Source organism: Monodon monoceros, unplaced genomic scaffold, assembly GCF_005190385.1.
Source record: "Monodon monoceros isolate NGI ecotype Baffin Bay Population unplaced genomic scaffold, NGI_Narwhal_1 Super_Scaffold_4, whole genome shotgun sequence".
Classification (NCBI taxonomy): Eukaryota; Metazoa; Chordata; class Mammalia; order Artiodactyla; family Monodontidae; genus Monodon; species Monodon monoceros.
In genome coordinates this window covers 58739924-58757050 of record NW_021703781.1, presented here as the reverse complement: position 1 = coordinate 58757050, position 17127 = coordinate 58739924, and the positions used below count along the sequence as shown (strand labels likewise).

Genomic DNA, 17127 nt, shown 5'->3' with positions numbered 1-17127 from the left:
TAGGAAGGATGAAATAAGAGGAGGAAGAAAAAGGAAGAGCTTAAAGGGAAGGGAGTCAGGGAAGGAGAGAGTCAGGTTGGTAAACAGGAAGCGAATCCCAATGCTTTCCTCCTTCCCAGTGTCACCATGCTCTATTCTACCCACTGGGGACGGCAGGGTGTCCCTCTGCCTTGTCCCACACCTGCAGGCATTTGTTCACCAGGAAGGCAGTGGTAATCAGGCCCATCCCTTAAGCGTCTTCATCCTATTCCTTTCATAATCAGCTTCTAAAGTTCTGTTTGTTGGATGTGGGGCTAACCAGACCAAGCACCTGAACAGCTGCTCGGGCCATGGAGCTATTCTCTTTGCCATTGATCACAAAGACAAAAATCAATCCCGGCTAAGGAGAAAGAAGTTAAAAACAAATTGCAGGAATTGATTTCTGTTCAGACCTTCTGACTCCCAGTTTAGGAAGAGGGTGCATGAATCTGCCTGTCATGAACATACTTCACGTGTCCCAGGCTCAAAAGCAAAATCTGGGTATATTATACACACACACACACACACACACACACACGCACATGCACACACACACTCAATTTTAACTTAATTTATGCTTTTATATTATTTTATTTTTGCCTCCCAATAACTATCAGAGATGAGAATCCATCTAAATCATGAGCTCCCATGAGAAGAGGACTGGGTCTGTCTTGGGTTCACTATAAAATCTCCAAAGTGGGGCCCTATGCTTTGTGAATAGTAGTAACTCCGGAAAAATTTGAGGGACAGATGGAATCAATGAATGAATGAAGTCCCCTCCTTGCTATTATTGGCTCTTTCAGTTGTGCTTATTTCTGCATAGATTTCTCACAGTATGCAATTATTTTTCTTCTTTATTGCTTAGCTTATGTATTATCTCTCTCTCTCTCTCTCACTAGACTATAAACCCTCCCATGGCAGAAACTTTTAGATTTTGCTTTTTAATTTTTGATCTATTGCATTATCTCCATATTGAGCCCTCAGTAAATGGATGTGAAAGGAAATAAGGGAAGAATGATTCAGCAACTCTCCTGAGCAATTAGCTACATCCCAAATATCTTTTTTTTAAAAAATTCTGACATTAGAGAAATGAGTTGGGAAATACTTCCAAATAACAGTCCCCTCTACATGTCTGACTCAATGGACTGCCCCATAGAGTGAGCAGACTTATGGAATTTTAGCATGAGAAGGGAATTTCTGGAGTCATACAGCCCACTGCCTTCCAAACTGGATTCTATGGCCCACTGCCTTCCAAACTGGATTCTATTCTAGAATTCTACAGCAATGCTTTGAGAGTGTCCATAAAAAGGTAAAAAGGAGGCTGGGTGGGTGGGGGAGCTGATACAGTCCCTCACCCTTCTTAAACTAGATCCATTCCACCTGCATCTGTTTTACATATTGGAATTCCTTGAACAATGCTGCCTGAAAAGTGGTTCCCACTGTTAAGAGCAGTAACAACAACAAAAAGTTTGAAAGCTCTACTTGGATGCCATCCTTGCCTTTTGTGATAAGAAAACTGAGTTCCAGGGAGGAAAGTTAATTGCCCAAGGTCACAGAGTGAGTTACAGTGATACCAGGCTTAAACGGAGGAATACTTGCCACCCCTCCCCCACCTGCCTACTCCATTCCATGGACACTGTCTCCTGCCATTAAAGGTCTCTCTTCTTTGGAGCACTGGCTAGTCCTGAAGTTGGACTCCTCAAGTTAATTCCCTTCTTTGGGAACTGGCTTGAGCCCTGCCTTCTCCAGGGAATGTCCTGATCATATCATGCCTCATGGGTCTCCCTCGCTCTGGAAAGAAGCCTCGTATATCTTAGGTGCTTTGAGCATCACTCATGGAGACTTGTCAGGCCATCCAGTCCTACCTCTACATCTAAACTGAACAAAAAATGAGGACAGACACTTTGTCAGTATTGTCTACCATTATATCCCTTTCATTAAGAACAGTAGTAGGAGCATATTAAGTGCTCAATAAATGATTGTTGAATGAATGAATTAATGAATCAACCAATCAACAATTCTGTCTCAGACAGCCCAGGGTATATAGTAGGTGTTCAATCAAATCAACTTGATTGATTAGCCATGGCTCTGCCACTATTAATCTCCAAGAAGACCTTATTCTGGCTGACCATGAGGGCTTTCAAAAGTTTCTTGCAGAAATCCAAAATGTCTGTTTACCCCATTAGCTAGTGATGCAGTTAAAGGAAGAACAAGTAAAATTTTTAAAAGCTGAACCTCTGAAATGTATATTCTAGTTAGAATGGTAATGGGGAGAGAACTGCACGTAATAGTCTGCTTCTCAGTCAACAGCCCAACTGCCTTCATTATCAGCACTGTTGTTTTTACAACAATACAATTATCTTTAATAGGAGGCCCCAGAAAAGGGATCCTCCTGGGAGCTGCGCTTAGCAGAGTGGGTGTTGGGGACTTGCTGGAACTTGGAAGAGAATGATAACAGGGAGACCTGATCGGGTCATGATGCAACAGCTCTTCTGCATCCTGGAATGGGACACAAGAGATGCCATGCCCCGAAATACATCATGGAAATTGGATCAAGCACAGAGAGGTGTAAGGCAAGTGCAGAAGACTCGAGAAGAGTGGAGCTGGGGATGGTAATGATGATCAGCCATGCTGCCACTCACCCCCCTTGGCACCTTAGTGATGAGTGGTTGAATAATCCTCTTAGTGTATCTGAGGGACAACTCTCAGAGGTGCGGGCATGATTACATTGTACTGAATTCCATTAAGCCTTTCTTTGGTTAATGACTGAGCAAAAGCTTCTGATCTGAAACAAAACTGAAACAGATCCTGACAAACAGTTCACTGAGCAAGGAGTGCAGTGAGGCTTTCTTGCCCCGAATATCTACCAAGACAGGGAGAGCATCTGCCTTTTTCACTTTTACAGTCATCTGGAAAAGCTCTGGGAACACCAGCTATTCAGTGCTAATGTGAGGGTCTTCAGCTTGGGGAAATGAATGAGAAATGGGTCACTGTCTTCTTTCGTCATCCTTTATGAACCCAGGCAGCCCTGAGGTCAGATCCTCCTCATGCTGACATTTATTGAGCTATACAACAAAGGGTGATTCTCTAAAAGGTCCTGAAATTCAGTTTCCCCCTTTGAAAAATAAAGATGATGCTATGTACCACACTGAGATCCTATGAAGATAAAGTAGAATAAAAAAAATAGTAAGATGCACACATGCCAGATATAAATTTGACACTTAATAAATGTGAGGTCCTTTTCCAACAAAGACAACAATTCTTCCAATTTGCTGATGGGTGGGTAAAGATTGGTGGGGTGGCTAGGTGGAAAGAACATTCTGAAGAATCACTGCTTTGGAAATAGGAACTTGCAGATTTCCAAACAGCGGAAGAGATTTGAAAGTTGTGTGGCTGATCTCATGCCTTTGAGCTGAATACAGAAACGTTTGTGGTCCCTGGAAAGCATAACCACCTTCTAGACCAGAACGCCCAAGCTGCATCTAACAATATGAGGCCCCTGGATAACGAAACACTACGAGTGCCACTCTTCCTGTAAGATGCACTGCACAGGAGACATGCCACTACTGCCCACCATGCCCATGGAGACACTTAATTAACAAAAGCAGCCTTTCCTACTGAACCATGATAACACAGTCTTCTATGCAGCTATTACCAATTACTCAGAGGCGATACACAAAATGAGAAAAAAACAAAAAACAAAACTGACACCCCTAAAGCAGACATACCCATCCATGTACTACCAGAAAGGCAAATACTTAGGTTCCAATACGTAGCTAATTACAGAACAATTCTCTGAGATTAAGGGGAAACACTCCTTGCTATTTTGGCCTAGTAAGCAACAAGCATTATAACTTCCATGGAGCCTCAGCAGATCTCTTGGGAAGAAGCAAACAGGAATCATTTATTAGAGATAGACACAGCAAAGTTTTGAATAGAGTGAAGAGATCGCTATGCTGAAAGGATTGATGGACATCCTGTAAATACAGAGCCCCTCCCAGGAGTCACTCTGTCTCAGCAGGAGACACTGGGGAATCATCAGCATCTGGTCTGTAACTGATGTTCTGCTGTAGGAACAGACAGGAAGGATTGATCAGAGAGAGGGCAGGACGTGAGCAGAGAAAAGGAATGCAGTGAGGGCTCTGAGAGAATATTTTAAATTCTCAGAGAAAATACTTAAAAGGTGGGCAGAGGAAGAGGTACCTCCGTAGAAGAGGAAGAAGAAGAGACTGAAGAGGTAGGGAGAGGAGCTGGACTGCTCATTATCAAGGAGCGAAGGAGAGAGGCTGCTTCAAGGAGGAAGGAGCAGTCAGGAGATTCCAAAGCTGCAGACGGGTCCATGAATATCATTACTGAGTGGTGTTGTCGAGACACCATTCAAAGATATCTTTGATGAACTTGGCAAAGGTAATTTCAAGGAAGTAGCAGAGGCAGAAGTCAGTCTCAAGTGGGTTAAAGAGAGAAGGAAACGAGAAAATGGGATAATGAAGGTAGAGTGCTCTCAAGAAATTTGGTCGTGAATGAAAGATGGGTCATTTCTAGAGAGGAGTATGGGGTTCAAAGAAAGTTTTGTTGTTTTGTTTTAATTTAAGGATGGTAGATATTTTAAAATATTTAAACACTGATGGAAAGTCGGAAAGAGGGATGAATAAGCTTAAGGCAGAGGGGACAGAAGGATAAGCAATAAGCCAGGTCCCTGAAAAGTTAGAAGGCCTGGGAATGGGTGTTTGGATTGAGGAATTTTATCCAGGGGTGTGAGTGATTCTTTCTATTTGTCTTGTAGAGTCCACCCTATCTACAATCCTGGATGCATAGCAGGGACTCAAAGAGAGAGTCTTTCCAATTTGTCTTGAGTCGGGTTCCCCCCAGAATGAAGGCCTGAGACAAGGGCTTTTGTGCAGGTAGTTTATTTTTTCGGGGGGGGGGGTTGTTTGGGTTTTGTTTGTTTAATTTTGAGAAATGTTTCTAGGGAACAGGAATGGTGGAACTAGGAAGCAGGAAACAAGGAGGAAGGGAAAGCCATCCCAAGGTGCACTACTGAACTGGTCATTATTATAAGCAACTGGGGCTCAGTTCTACTGGGGACCCTATGAAGATGATAAGGCTCAGAAGGCCCTCCTGACTCAGGAAGAGAGGAGTCCTTATCCACCGGCCCATGACTCCTATTGCTCAAATTGTCCCAGAGGATCTCAACAGCCTTGAAATTCAAGGTATGCATCCGCACCAGAATGACTGAGGGGTCTATCGTGAGCCTCCCCAAGTCCAGAAGCATGGGAAATGGGACACAGATGTTCAACACAAAGGTCAACTAAATATTATTACTTCATGATCAGATCACTATTTTGTGTTTATTCATGGAAGTATTTCAAATACTAACAACTTTTACATCAAGCCACTAATATCATTATAGGTGTAGAGACACAGCCCAGCTACATGCTATTTAAATACCTCCCACGAATATTGGGGTGCATGTATCTTTTCAAATTATGGTTTTCTCCAGATATATGCCCAGCAGTGGGATTGCCAGATCATATGGTAACTCTATTTTTAGTTTTTTAAGGAACCTCCATACCGTTCTCCATAGTGGCTATACCAATTTATAGTCCCACCAACAGTGTAGGAGGGTTCCCTTTTAGCCACACCCTCTCCAGCATTTATCGTTTGTACATGTTTGATGATGGCCATTCTGACCAGTGTGAGGTGATACCTCATTGTAGTTTTGATTTGTATTTCTCTAATAATTAGTGTTTATTTACAATAGTCAGGACATGGAAGCAACCTAAATGTCCATCGACAGAGGAATGGATAAAGAAGATGTGGTACATATATACAATGGAATATTACTCAGCCATAACAAAGGACAAAATAATGCCATTTGCAGTAACATGGATACACCTAGAGATCGTCATGAGTGAAGTCAGACACAGAAAGACAAATATCATATGATATTGCTTTGAGCTGAAGATTCCATTAGTGTGGAATCTAAAAACAAGGGTACAAATGAACTTATCTACACAACAGAAGTAGAGCCACGAATGTAGAAAACAAATCTATGGTTACCAGGGGATGAGGAGGGAGAGGGATAACTTGGGAGACTAGGATTGACATATACACACTACTATATATAAAATACATAACTAATAAGAACCTGCTGTACAGCAAAGGGAACTCTTCTCAGTACTCTGTAATGGCCTATATGGGAAAAGCATCTAAAAAGGAGTGGATATATGTATATGTATAACTGATTCACTTTGCTGTGCACCTGAAACTAACACAACTTATAAATGAACTATACTCTGATGAACATTAAAGATAAATAAATAAAGACCTTCCATTAGTGCTGCCTGTTAAAAACACTTAAGATTTTGAAGGCGCTTCAAGGATATTCACCTGAAGATGTTTTTATTGGATTTCTTTTGAAGATCATCTCTGAAACTCTTTCATTTTTCTTTAAACTCCTGTGTTGTAAATGTGCCCCTAATGATGAAATTGCTATTTAACATTCAAAATCTCTCCCATTAAGGCCAAATTAACATCATTTAAAATATTGCCAAATAGCTTTTCTTCTAATAATTACACTCAATTTCTGCCTCAGGGCTTTTTTCTTTCAGAAAGATAACAATTTATTAGGGATACAGTAGCCACATCATCGAGGCTCTTCTACCTCTCATGTAGGTGCGTAAAACGGGCTCTTAAAGTATCAAAACCCAGGGCTCTGGGGACCAAGATGCTACAAGAAGGCACTCAAGAGTCTTGAAAGATATCTACAGCTATCTATACACAGACATGTGTATCATTAAAAGTTGGTTTCTTTGATAACCAACACTATGGAAGACATGTGGGATGATTTTATTATGCACATATGTCGATAAATGACTTGAAGCCATGAATAATTAAAGAATGAATTTGGGGGAAAGATTTAGTAATCTTTTATGTGATAGGCTTATAAAAACCCTTCAAAGAGAAGGTGCATACACAAAATACAGTGAGGCTGAGTTTTGCACGTGGATTAGTCTCTTGATTCTTGCATTTTATAGGGCTCCTAATTTTCAAAGCATTCCAAAGCCATTAGTAGTTTCAAAGCATTCCAAAGCCATTAGTAGTATCTCCCTTGATCCTCACAACAACCTTCCAATTTAGGCAGAGCAAGTAGCATGATTCCATTCTACAAAGATCAGGAAATTAAGAATGCAAGTGAATTGCCCAGTGTTCCCTGGCTGGCAGGGGGCAGGTTCCTAATTACAGCCCAGGTCTCTGAGTTCAGGGTTCTTTTCCCCACATCAGACCACTAGCTACTCGGATCATAAACTGCTTCAGAGCAGGCACAACGTCTTCCATCTCTAACATGCTCCATTGCACCTGGAGTATTTCTAGCGGCTCAACAAATATCTGTTAATTGATTACTTGTACTTGCTAATTGCTAATACTTCTAGAACATCTCCCAACGCACAAAAATAGTACAATGGTGCTATTTTTCTATGTTTATACACACAACTCCTAAAAACGAACAGCAACTTGTATCTAAACTACCCACTGGTTTCATTGTACTACTGGAATCATCTGAGAACCACTCTTATGTATGGCATTGCTCCACCCTCAGATTTCCTTGCTGTAGAGGGGGCTTCTCTACACAACTTCACCAGGGGTCAAAAGGGGCATTACATAGCAGATGGTTCTGCACTGTTACTGATCTCCTTGTGGATATGAAGAAGTATCTGGCAAGGTTGGGATGGCCTCTTCCCTCCTTCAAATTTTCTGCTTTGTCCACCCCTCCAGAGTACTTTATTTGGATCTTAGTTATAGATCTGTTTTTTTCTCTTATACTTTAGATACCTGAAGATAGGTCAGTATCATACTTGCTTTTTTTTTTTTAATTCAATTGCATGCGCAGTGAAACTGAAACCATACCACATTAAACGCCACCTCCTGTGCCAGGAGAGAGGAAAGGACCGGGCTTCATGTAGCTCAGGAAAGACATACAAATCTCTTGTGATAACTTATTAGGGCTCTGCTCCTATTTCTTCAACACACTCCCTCATAGCCAGGGTACGAATCATATCACTGAAGGGATTTTACTGCTAACCACTGCTGAACTACCTATTCTCCAGAATAATCACTACAAAAGCTACTCCATAAGGAGAAAAGACAAGATTTCCAACCATCTTGGCTCAGGACACAGAAACCAACTTATCTCTCTCTCCCTCTGCCCCTACAGGGGAAAGCCGATTTCTCTTTTATCCATGTGGAACGGAGGCATTTCAGGCAGACACTTTCCCATTAAAACAAGGGCTCTTTTGGGAAGAATTAGCTCCTTTTGATTTTACTACAAAACCCCAGGACCTGGGCCTCCTGCACAGAAAAGGCATTGACAGATTAACACATTTCACAGTTTTCTGTACATCTCCAGCTCAGCACCCCCAATAGCAGGAGATCAAACACTAGGTTCCCTAAGCAAAACCATCAAGATGGCTACCTTTACCTCTTTGTCAATGAAAAAGTAAAAGGTGAGGCAGAACTTTTGGGATCTGTCTAAATTATAGGAGCTGCATGAATAAGTCTATGGACCCTCCTACCACACAAGATACAGGATAAAAAATAATAACATCACGCCCAGAAAAAGGAAATTATGACTGGGCCTGGGAAGCTTTCCTTTAGAGGAACAAATGGGAGAGGGTGAATATTTTATGCAAAATTAATATCATGGGAAGCGCATTATGAAGAGGTTAGCTAGGTTCTTGGTTATTTAAACTGCATTCTCAAATGCATATACGTTTGTACATAATGACTCACTGTGGGTAAATAATTATGCCTTAAATACATGCACCTCATTTGTAAATATGCAGAGAGAGGATATAAGCCTGGATGTCACCCGAATTCCTAGTGGTTCAGTTGTCCACACACACAAAAGCCTGACTTTGACCTATGCAGTCAGCAGTGCTATAAAAATGTCAGTGGTTTTCAAACCTTTCTTAGCAGCAGATTCCTTTTGTCAAATAAAAGTATTAAGGACGCTGATACACAGAGCAAACAAAAGCAGAATTATACTTTTTAAGGAGGGCTAAGGGTCCTGAACCCCCATTCTCTTCCATTTTTGTTAGCATCTGAGACAAGTTCCCTAAGAGCCAATGTAAGAGCCACCAAGAAAAACATCGGGCACAAAAGGGTAGCAAAGAGTGAGGGGATAGACTGGTCTCCTTTTCTGCGAGGTTTTGTCTTTTTCTCCCTTAGAGTTCTACCTCCGGTAGCACTAAAACAAAATATAAGATATCAATACTTTTAAAAGTTAGGAAATTTAAGTGGTAAATCCCTTAAAATTATGAAAAACCAAACACACCAAAGCCCCTTATGCCCATCCTGCTGTTATTTAGCTATTCAAATTGTAGGCATAGAAGTGATTAATCTGCTTTTGCAAGTCTCCCCTTTGAAAGTCAAACTATGGAAAAATGGCAAGACTTTCAGTGGCAGCATAATCCTCGGTGTCCAACTCTCCACAGGGACGTCACCCACAAAGGCTGGGCTGGACCCAAGCCCGGGTGCGCTATAGCTTTTCCCAAAACCATTCTTTGGCAGACTTCTAGCCAGGGTAGGAAGAAAACAACCTACCCTGATGCCCTAATATCTTGTTCAGATACAAATCTGTGGGTTTAAACAATGGAGGAGAAGCTACTGTTGGTTTGAGGGTTTTCTTCTCTTACAAAAGTCTTCTTTTTTTTTTTTTTTGCGGTACGCGGCCCTCTCACTGCTGTGGCCTCTCCCATTGCAGAGCACAGGCTCCGGATGCGCAGGCTCAGCGGCCACGGCTCACGGGTCTAGCCGCTCCGCGGCATGTGGGATCTTCCCAGACCAGGGCACGAACCCGCGTCCCCTGCATTGGCAAGCGAACTCTCAACCACTGCGCCACCAGGGAAGCCCACAAAAGTCTTCTGAAGCAGCTTTATTTCCATGAACAGAATGAAAACTCCTTGCTCTTTCCTTGCTTCAGAGGTAGATATTCATCACTGCGTGCAAATCTTACCTTTTCCATAAAGCCTTTACTGATCCCCACTTCAATTTTCAAAACTCATACTCTCCAAAAAAATAAAATAAAAAAAGACCCACACTGATTGCAGAAATGTATTTGAGATGGCATCCAATAATTTTTTTTAAAAAAAGGCAATTAACGGGCTTCCCCGGTGGCGCAGTGGTTGAGAGTCCGCCTGCCGATGCAGGGGACACGAGTTCATGACCCGGTCCGGGAAGATTCCACATGCCGCAGAGCGGCTGGGCCCGTGAGCCATGGCCGCTGAGCCTGCGCGTTCGGAGCCTGTGCTCCGCAACGGGAGAGGCCACGGCAGTGAGAGGCCCGTGTACCGCAAAAAAAAAAAAAAAAAGGCAATTATCAAGCAAAAATATAAAAAAATATAAGAAAGGTGCCAAGTCATCAAAAATGGCCAGTGGTATAGGAAAAAGGAAGAAGAACAGCATAAAGCTTAATGCAGGGAAACTGCTAAAATTGACCCAAACAATCAGTTGTGAGCTTTTTAGCAACTGCAAAGAGGAAAACACAAAATTATCAGTATTCAGTTAAAGGAAATAGACAAGGTTTACCTCTTCAGGACAATTTTCTAATTTACTTTCCAGCCACTTCACTCCCTCCCATAATTACAGCTGTCCTTAGATAGAGGTTGTGATATATTGGGTTGGCCAAAAAGTTCCTTCGGGCTTTTCCATAACAGAAAACCTGAACGAACTTTTTGGCCAACCCATACCATGGTCTCTCACTTCCCTCACTTTACCTATGTCTTCCCGTCTGCCTGCAGTGCCCTTTGTCCTTCACTTGTCTAACTGGTACTCACAGTCCTGCTGCCAGGAAACTTGTACTGACCCTCCTCCCAGGGCAGGGTGAAGAGCCCTTCCTCCTCAATCCAAGACCAATGCATGTTTTCCACAAATACAGCTCTCATCACACTCCATCGTAATTGCTTTGTTGTCTGTGTTCCCCACTAGGCTGACTGTATTTGAATACATTTAAATGAATGAATATAAAAAGGACACTGAATAATATAATGGATAATTCCTGGACAGCAGTTCTATAAAAATGCAGAGACATTCTACATATGGTAATTTCTTATACAGTGAGCAATTGCCAATTACCCTAAATTGTCTTATATTGTTAGTTGGAGAAACAAGACTCCCTTGCTTTAAAAAGATAACTAACTACACTCCCTGAGAATAAGGACGCATCTTATCTTCTCAGTTCAGTTCAGTTCAACAAACTTTTATTGAGTTCCAGTCATTATGCTAAGTGCAGGAAAAACTATGATGACTAAGACATAGTCCTGTCCCCTTAAAGTTTACAGACCTGGCTCGTGAAGCATAACACACACGGATAAGTAACCAGCAAAGGAGTTTGGTCTAATCCTGATTGACTGAGGATGTCAGGGAAGACTTCCTATAGGCGGCGCTGTCTAAGTTGAATCTTAAAGGATGAGTTTATTTGATAAAGGAACCTTCCAAGCCAGAAAAGAGAGTACAAGAAAGGCATATTAGGCAAGAAATGACATGGTGCAAAAACGACATGGTGTATGCATCGAGACTACAATAGTTTATTTTTATTGAAGGGTAAAATATAAAAAGGAAGGTATATGGGGAACAGTGGTGGGAAAGGAATTCACATGAGGCTGATGCAGTAGGTAGGATCCAGATAGTAGAAGAGCTTGTAGGCAGTGTTAAGGAAGTTGGATTTTAACCTATAGGTGACGAGAAGCCACTGAAGGCAAGGACACTGATTTCTATTTTAAATAAATTACTTTGGAGGTAGTGTTGTGAACAGATTGGAGGTATGCTGATCTGGGAGCAAGAAAATCAGTTAGCAAGTTATTGCAACATTTCAGAAAATACATGATAAGGGTTTATAAATGGTTTTAAATAGCCAAGTAATAATGGTGCTTCACCCCTTTTCCTTTCATAAATCATCCTGGAGCAACAAGAAAAACAGGAAAGAAAAATGCAAATTCTATACTTAAGGAAAACATAACCCTGAAACACTAAATGTGGAAAGGAAGCCAAAGGCAGTGAAGGACAAACAGGGTACAGACAGGCGCCAGAGCAAAAATGCCTACAGCTACAAATCTTAGATCAAGCTAGAGATATAGAGTTCTCTAAAGAGGATATTTCCTAAGGAGTAAAACTAACAGCCTATTATTTGGAACCAAGGGAATGTGGCTCAGGAACTGGCAGTGGGAGCGTTTCCAGAATTCACTGGTGACAAGGAGAAGCTGGAGAGGCATGGCTGCTAGAGCACCGCTCAGGCAGTTTTACCTTATAAGAAGAATCCACTAACAGACTAATAATCTTTAGTTATATGGAACCTCACCGAGAACAAAGGGGGACTCTTGTTAAGCTTAAAGAGAGCCTTGATCAGAGCCCTGATCCCCAAGATGAACCTCCTCAAATAGTTCAGCCAGACGAGCTCATGTCGTTAAAAAATAAGTAATGATGAAAAATATAAAGAGAGAAGAAAACAGCACAAGAGTTACAAAATAATACAACAAAATAAAAGAGAGAAAGGAACAGGAAAAACAAAGAGCAGACACAGAACAAAAAATGTTTCCATGAACTAAATAAAAATTGTGACCACACTGCTACAAATAAAAATAACCCACATGATGTCATCACCTCTATCAAAGAAGAGGTCAAGCAGAAATACAAGAGCTCAGGGGAGATATGTTGAGACAACAAAAAGAGATAAAATATAAGCTGGCAAAGCTCATGAAAAAAGTTAAAAACAACAGCAGCAAAAAAGGCAAAGAGGAGCCTGGACACGGCTACATACTCATTCAAGGACAGTATGAGTAAAACTGTTTTTATAAATTTCATTTTGCTCAGGGAGTTAAACATACTAGAAGAAAAAAAAGATGTCTCCCCTTTGTCTTTCTTGCCTGTTGTACACATTTTAAGTGTCTTGAGGGAAGGGAGCCAAAACAATAAAACTAACGCATATACTAAATAAAATATACATTTCAAAATACATACCACAGAAACTTCCGAGAAATTAAAAAGGAAGAAGAAATTGAACCAACTGAATGAGACATATTCCATGGAAAAGAACCAACATAGCATTAACGACCACAAAACACACACTAATAAAGTAAATAGTATTCAAATATATGTGTGTGTGTGTGTGAATATATACATATATATATATATTTTTTTTAAAGGACTTTATGTATCAAGGGCGAAAATATATCAAGACATCTAAAAGGGAAAATATGAGACTAGCCAGACACAGTAACATTCAGTAAGTTAAGGGAGCAAAGGTTTTATGGAAAGCAAATGACATCTTTTATACCTTAAAAGATGATATTAGGGCTTCCCTGGTGGCACAGTGGTTGAGAGTCCGCCTGCCGATGCAGGGGACACGGGTTCGTGCCCCGATCCGGGAAGATCCCGCATGCCGCGGAGCGGCTGGGCCCGTGAGCCATGGCCGCTGACCCTGCACGTCCAGAGCCTGTGCTCCGCAACGGGAGAGGCCACAACAGTGAGAGGCCCGCGTACCGCAAAAAAAAAAAAAAAAGATGATATTAAAGCATAAAGGGGATAAACAAACATATTTTCAACATTCCGGAATTCACCTTTCTTGAAGACATTACTAAAGGACAAATTTCAGACAACCAAGAAACAAATGGGAAAACTATAGTAAAAGGACCACTGAATAAATTTACCTAAAACTAAAATCAAAATAAATGCAGGAATGATGGTTCAAGCAGAATATAAATGCTCCAAATGATTTAATTAACAAAACTGGGGTTGGATAGAAGGGAGAATGAAGGAGGTCATAAACACACACGCTATTTTTTTTTCTACTTGTCTTCAGCAGAGCTTAATAAAATATTTAAACTAACAGAATTATAGGAAAGCAAACACTAAGAGATAACATAACCAACCAAAACTGTGTGGTAGAGGAATTAAAGAGAGAGGGGAAGAAATAGAAAGGCATGGAAATGCACTAATTTTAAAATTGGTCACAAGAGGAAATCAATAGATTATACAAAAGTAGAAGATGTGCTATGTTGTATAAAGTTATATTCATAAAGCTTGGTTAGAACAAATATTCAAAATCCTCAAACAAATACATATGCAGGAAAGCAAGGAAAACAGACCACATAATGATTTTTTTCTTAAAAAGAAGCAATTAAAACTAAAAACTAAGCATACACTGTCAGAACTAAGATATATTTGTCACATCAGTCAGTCAATCCTCAAACTCACCTATGAGAATGAAAAGACTCTGATTCAATATTGATGGGCAACCAACTTATATTTGCACCCACAGTATGTGTAGTTGTTTACCTGCAACCCACTGACATCCTTTATCTTATTTCTATTGTAGCCAATTGATAGTTGCAAATAACAGCATTTAATCTGTGTTTATTTGATGATTAATGAAATTCAACGTTTTTCTCAAGAGTATTGGCCTTTTGCATTTTTTGGAGCATTGCTATTCAACTGCTTCCCATCCCATCTCTTTCATAGTAAAAAAAAATCCTTAAAACAGTCTTCAAGGTCCTGTAGGATCTACCACCCTGTGCCTTCCTGATGTAATCTCTATATTCTCCAAGTGTCATTTACTGCCTCCCTCATCTCCCTGAACTCTATATATTGGAGTGTCCTGTGGCTCAGTCTTTAGATGGTTTCTCTTCTCTAGCTATACTTACTCCCTCGGTGACTTCAATGCTGCAGTTCAAAAATATCAATATGCAGACACCCTTCCCATTTATATCTCCAGCCCCTACCTTCCCACCATTCCTGCTTCTAAACCCAGCCTCAAATTTCTAGCTGCCTACCCCACATCTGCATAAGGGGCACAAGGAAGTGCAGGGCACAACAGACCTAGCTCCACATTCCCCTCTGACTACGAACTTCTGTCACTCTCTCCCTGGTCATCACCCAACAAGGCCTTCCCAGGTCATCCTAAATAGCAATAACCACAGACACCCAACATTCAAGGCCCCTCATTTATTTTTATCCATAGCACTGCCATCACCTGCTATACTTTGTAGACAGATAAACAGACGATAGTAGAAGATAGATAAAAAGATACAAAGCAGCATTTACAGAACATTGTTTTGGTGCTTTACGGGATTACAAATGTAATCCTCCTAGCAACCCATGAAGTAGGTACTATAATTATCCTCTTTTTATAGATGAGTCAAATGAGGCCTAGGTCAAGGTCATGCAGCTAAGCGTGGCAAACCAAGGTTGGAATAAATGCTGGCCATCAGGCTTCAAACTACAGGTCATTGACCACTACCCTTCACAACCTTTCATATCTATGTATGTGTGGATGTATACATATCACCTACATATTCTCCTGTCTCCCACTAGCATGTAAATGCCACAAAAGCAAGAACTTTGTTGTGTTCAATATCTTAACCCCAGCACCTAAAACAGGGGGCTGCAATGTAGTAGGGGATCAATAAAACTTTACTGAATAATGGGAATGCATATCTCTTTCAAACAAAATAAAATTTGATGCTGACTAAAGAGAAAAACGTCTATTGGTTTCCAGCATAATAATTCTTTTAAAAAGGAGTATTTCAGAACAGTTAGAAAAAAATTCTGGACTTCTGCCTGCAGTTACGGAAAACTTTATGCAATACAAAGAAAAAGGAAACAAGAAAATTGAACATTTTAAATTCTAAGTCATGTTGCCCAGAAACAGTTCTGCTATGTTCATCATTTTATGCAGGATTAGCATTAAGAAAAGGGCAATCAGATTGGTAAATTCATAAGTCATCCCTGTGCTTCTACCTTAAAAACATTAAATAGAGAGAAAGCAACAATAAAGCCTTAAACTGGGGCCATAACAATGGGAATGGAATGAAAGGAAACACTTGAGAAATCAGGTGATATTAGCAGAGGCTGTGGATTCATTTAATTTGATGACATAGACTGGCTTCCAGGTTTCTACCTTGAATGACCTTGTAGAGGGCAGTGCCACCAATGTGTCAAGTTCATGGGGGACATGTCAATTACATTTAACCTGTGGAATATCTAAGTGAAGATATTGAGATGGCTGTTAGATATGTAGGTCTACCGTACATGATAGAGGTCACAGCACATTGACTTGAGAGTCATCAGAACATGGAGAAGATGCTCAAAATCATGAGATCTCCCAGAGGGTGAGGGGGCAGGGCAAAGATTAGAAGGTCAAAGGCAGAAAGCTGGGCAACACCAAGTGTAGTGCCTAGTACTGTATATTTTGCATTGTATGTGTTCAATAAATACTTATGAATAAGAAAATGGCAGTACCAATGACCTGCCAAGATTTAGAAAAAAAATCCTGAAATTCTGGCTGAGAAACAGTGATTATATAAGCACAAAGGTCTCTCTTTCACTCCCTCTTTCAAGCTCGTTTTTGCCTGGCTGGCTACTTTTCCTATATCATAGTAGAGCTCAAAAATCCATGAGGCTTCATATATGTATACATACGGCTGATTCACTTTGTTCTACAGCAGAAATTAACACAACATTGTAAAGCAATTATACTCTAATAATAATAAAAAAAAATTCACGCAGCTGATTTGTAAAAAATAGTGACCGCTACATGCATAGTCAATAAAACAAGTAGACATCGAGCACCCTTGATTTGCAAAGGCCAAGGTTCAGGGTAAAATGTGTGTATAAAATATTGCCCCTCTTCTCAGAGAGTGTAAAACACAGTTTGGAAAGAAGGAGAAAAATCCACTAAGACTTAAGTAACAATTCCTAATAGCCTATGGGCTAGAGGAACAGCAGGTAGTAAGAGCTCCAGAGATTCAGAGGAAGAGTCGTACCCAGATTGGAAGTTCAGAGAAGGTCTTATAGGGGAGATGGGGCTGATCTGGACTAAAAGACCAGGAGTGAGGCCGAGAAAGCCCTTTAGGTGTTTTCAGCTCTTAGCAAACTCAGGGAGATTCTGAAGTTCAAGGTTCCTATAGGAAGCAGTCTGGAAAACAAAAGACCATAGAAGGGTGGAAAGGCAGAGGACAGGGGGATCAAGGTTGCCCTCAAATGCAAGTATGATTTAGCTCAGTAACATACACACACACACACACACACACACACACACACACACACACACACACA

General features: G+C 40.8%; 1 protein-coding gene across 1 annotated transcript in view; it reads right to left on the bottom strand.

Annotated features, from left to right (window-relative positions):
• SORCS3 (sortilin related VPS10 domain containing receptor 3) overlaps positions 1-17127 on the bottom strand; it is a 588390-nt gene that overhangs the window by 122540 nt on the left and 448723 nt on the right. The gene's annotated exons all lie outside the window — the stretch shown is intronic.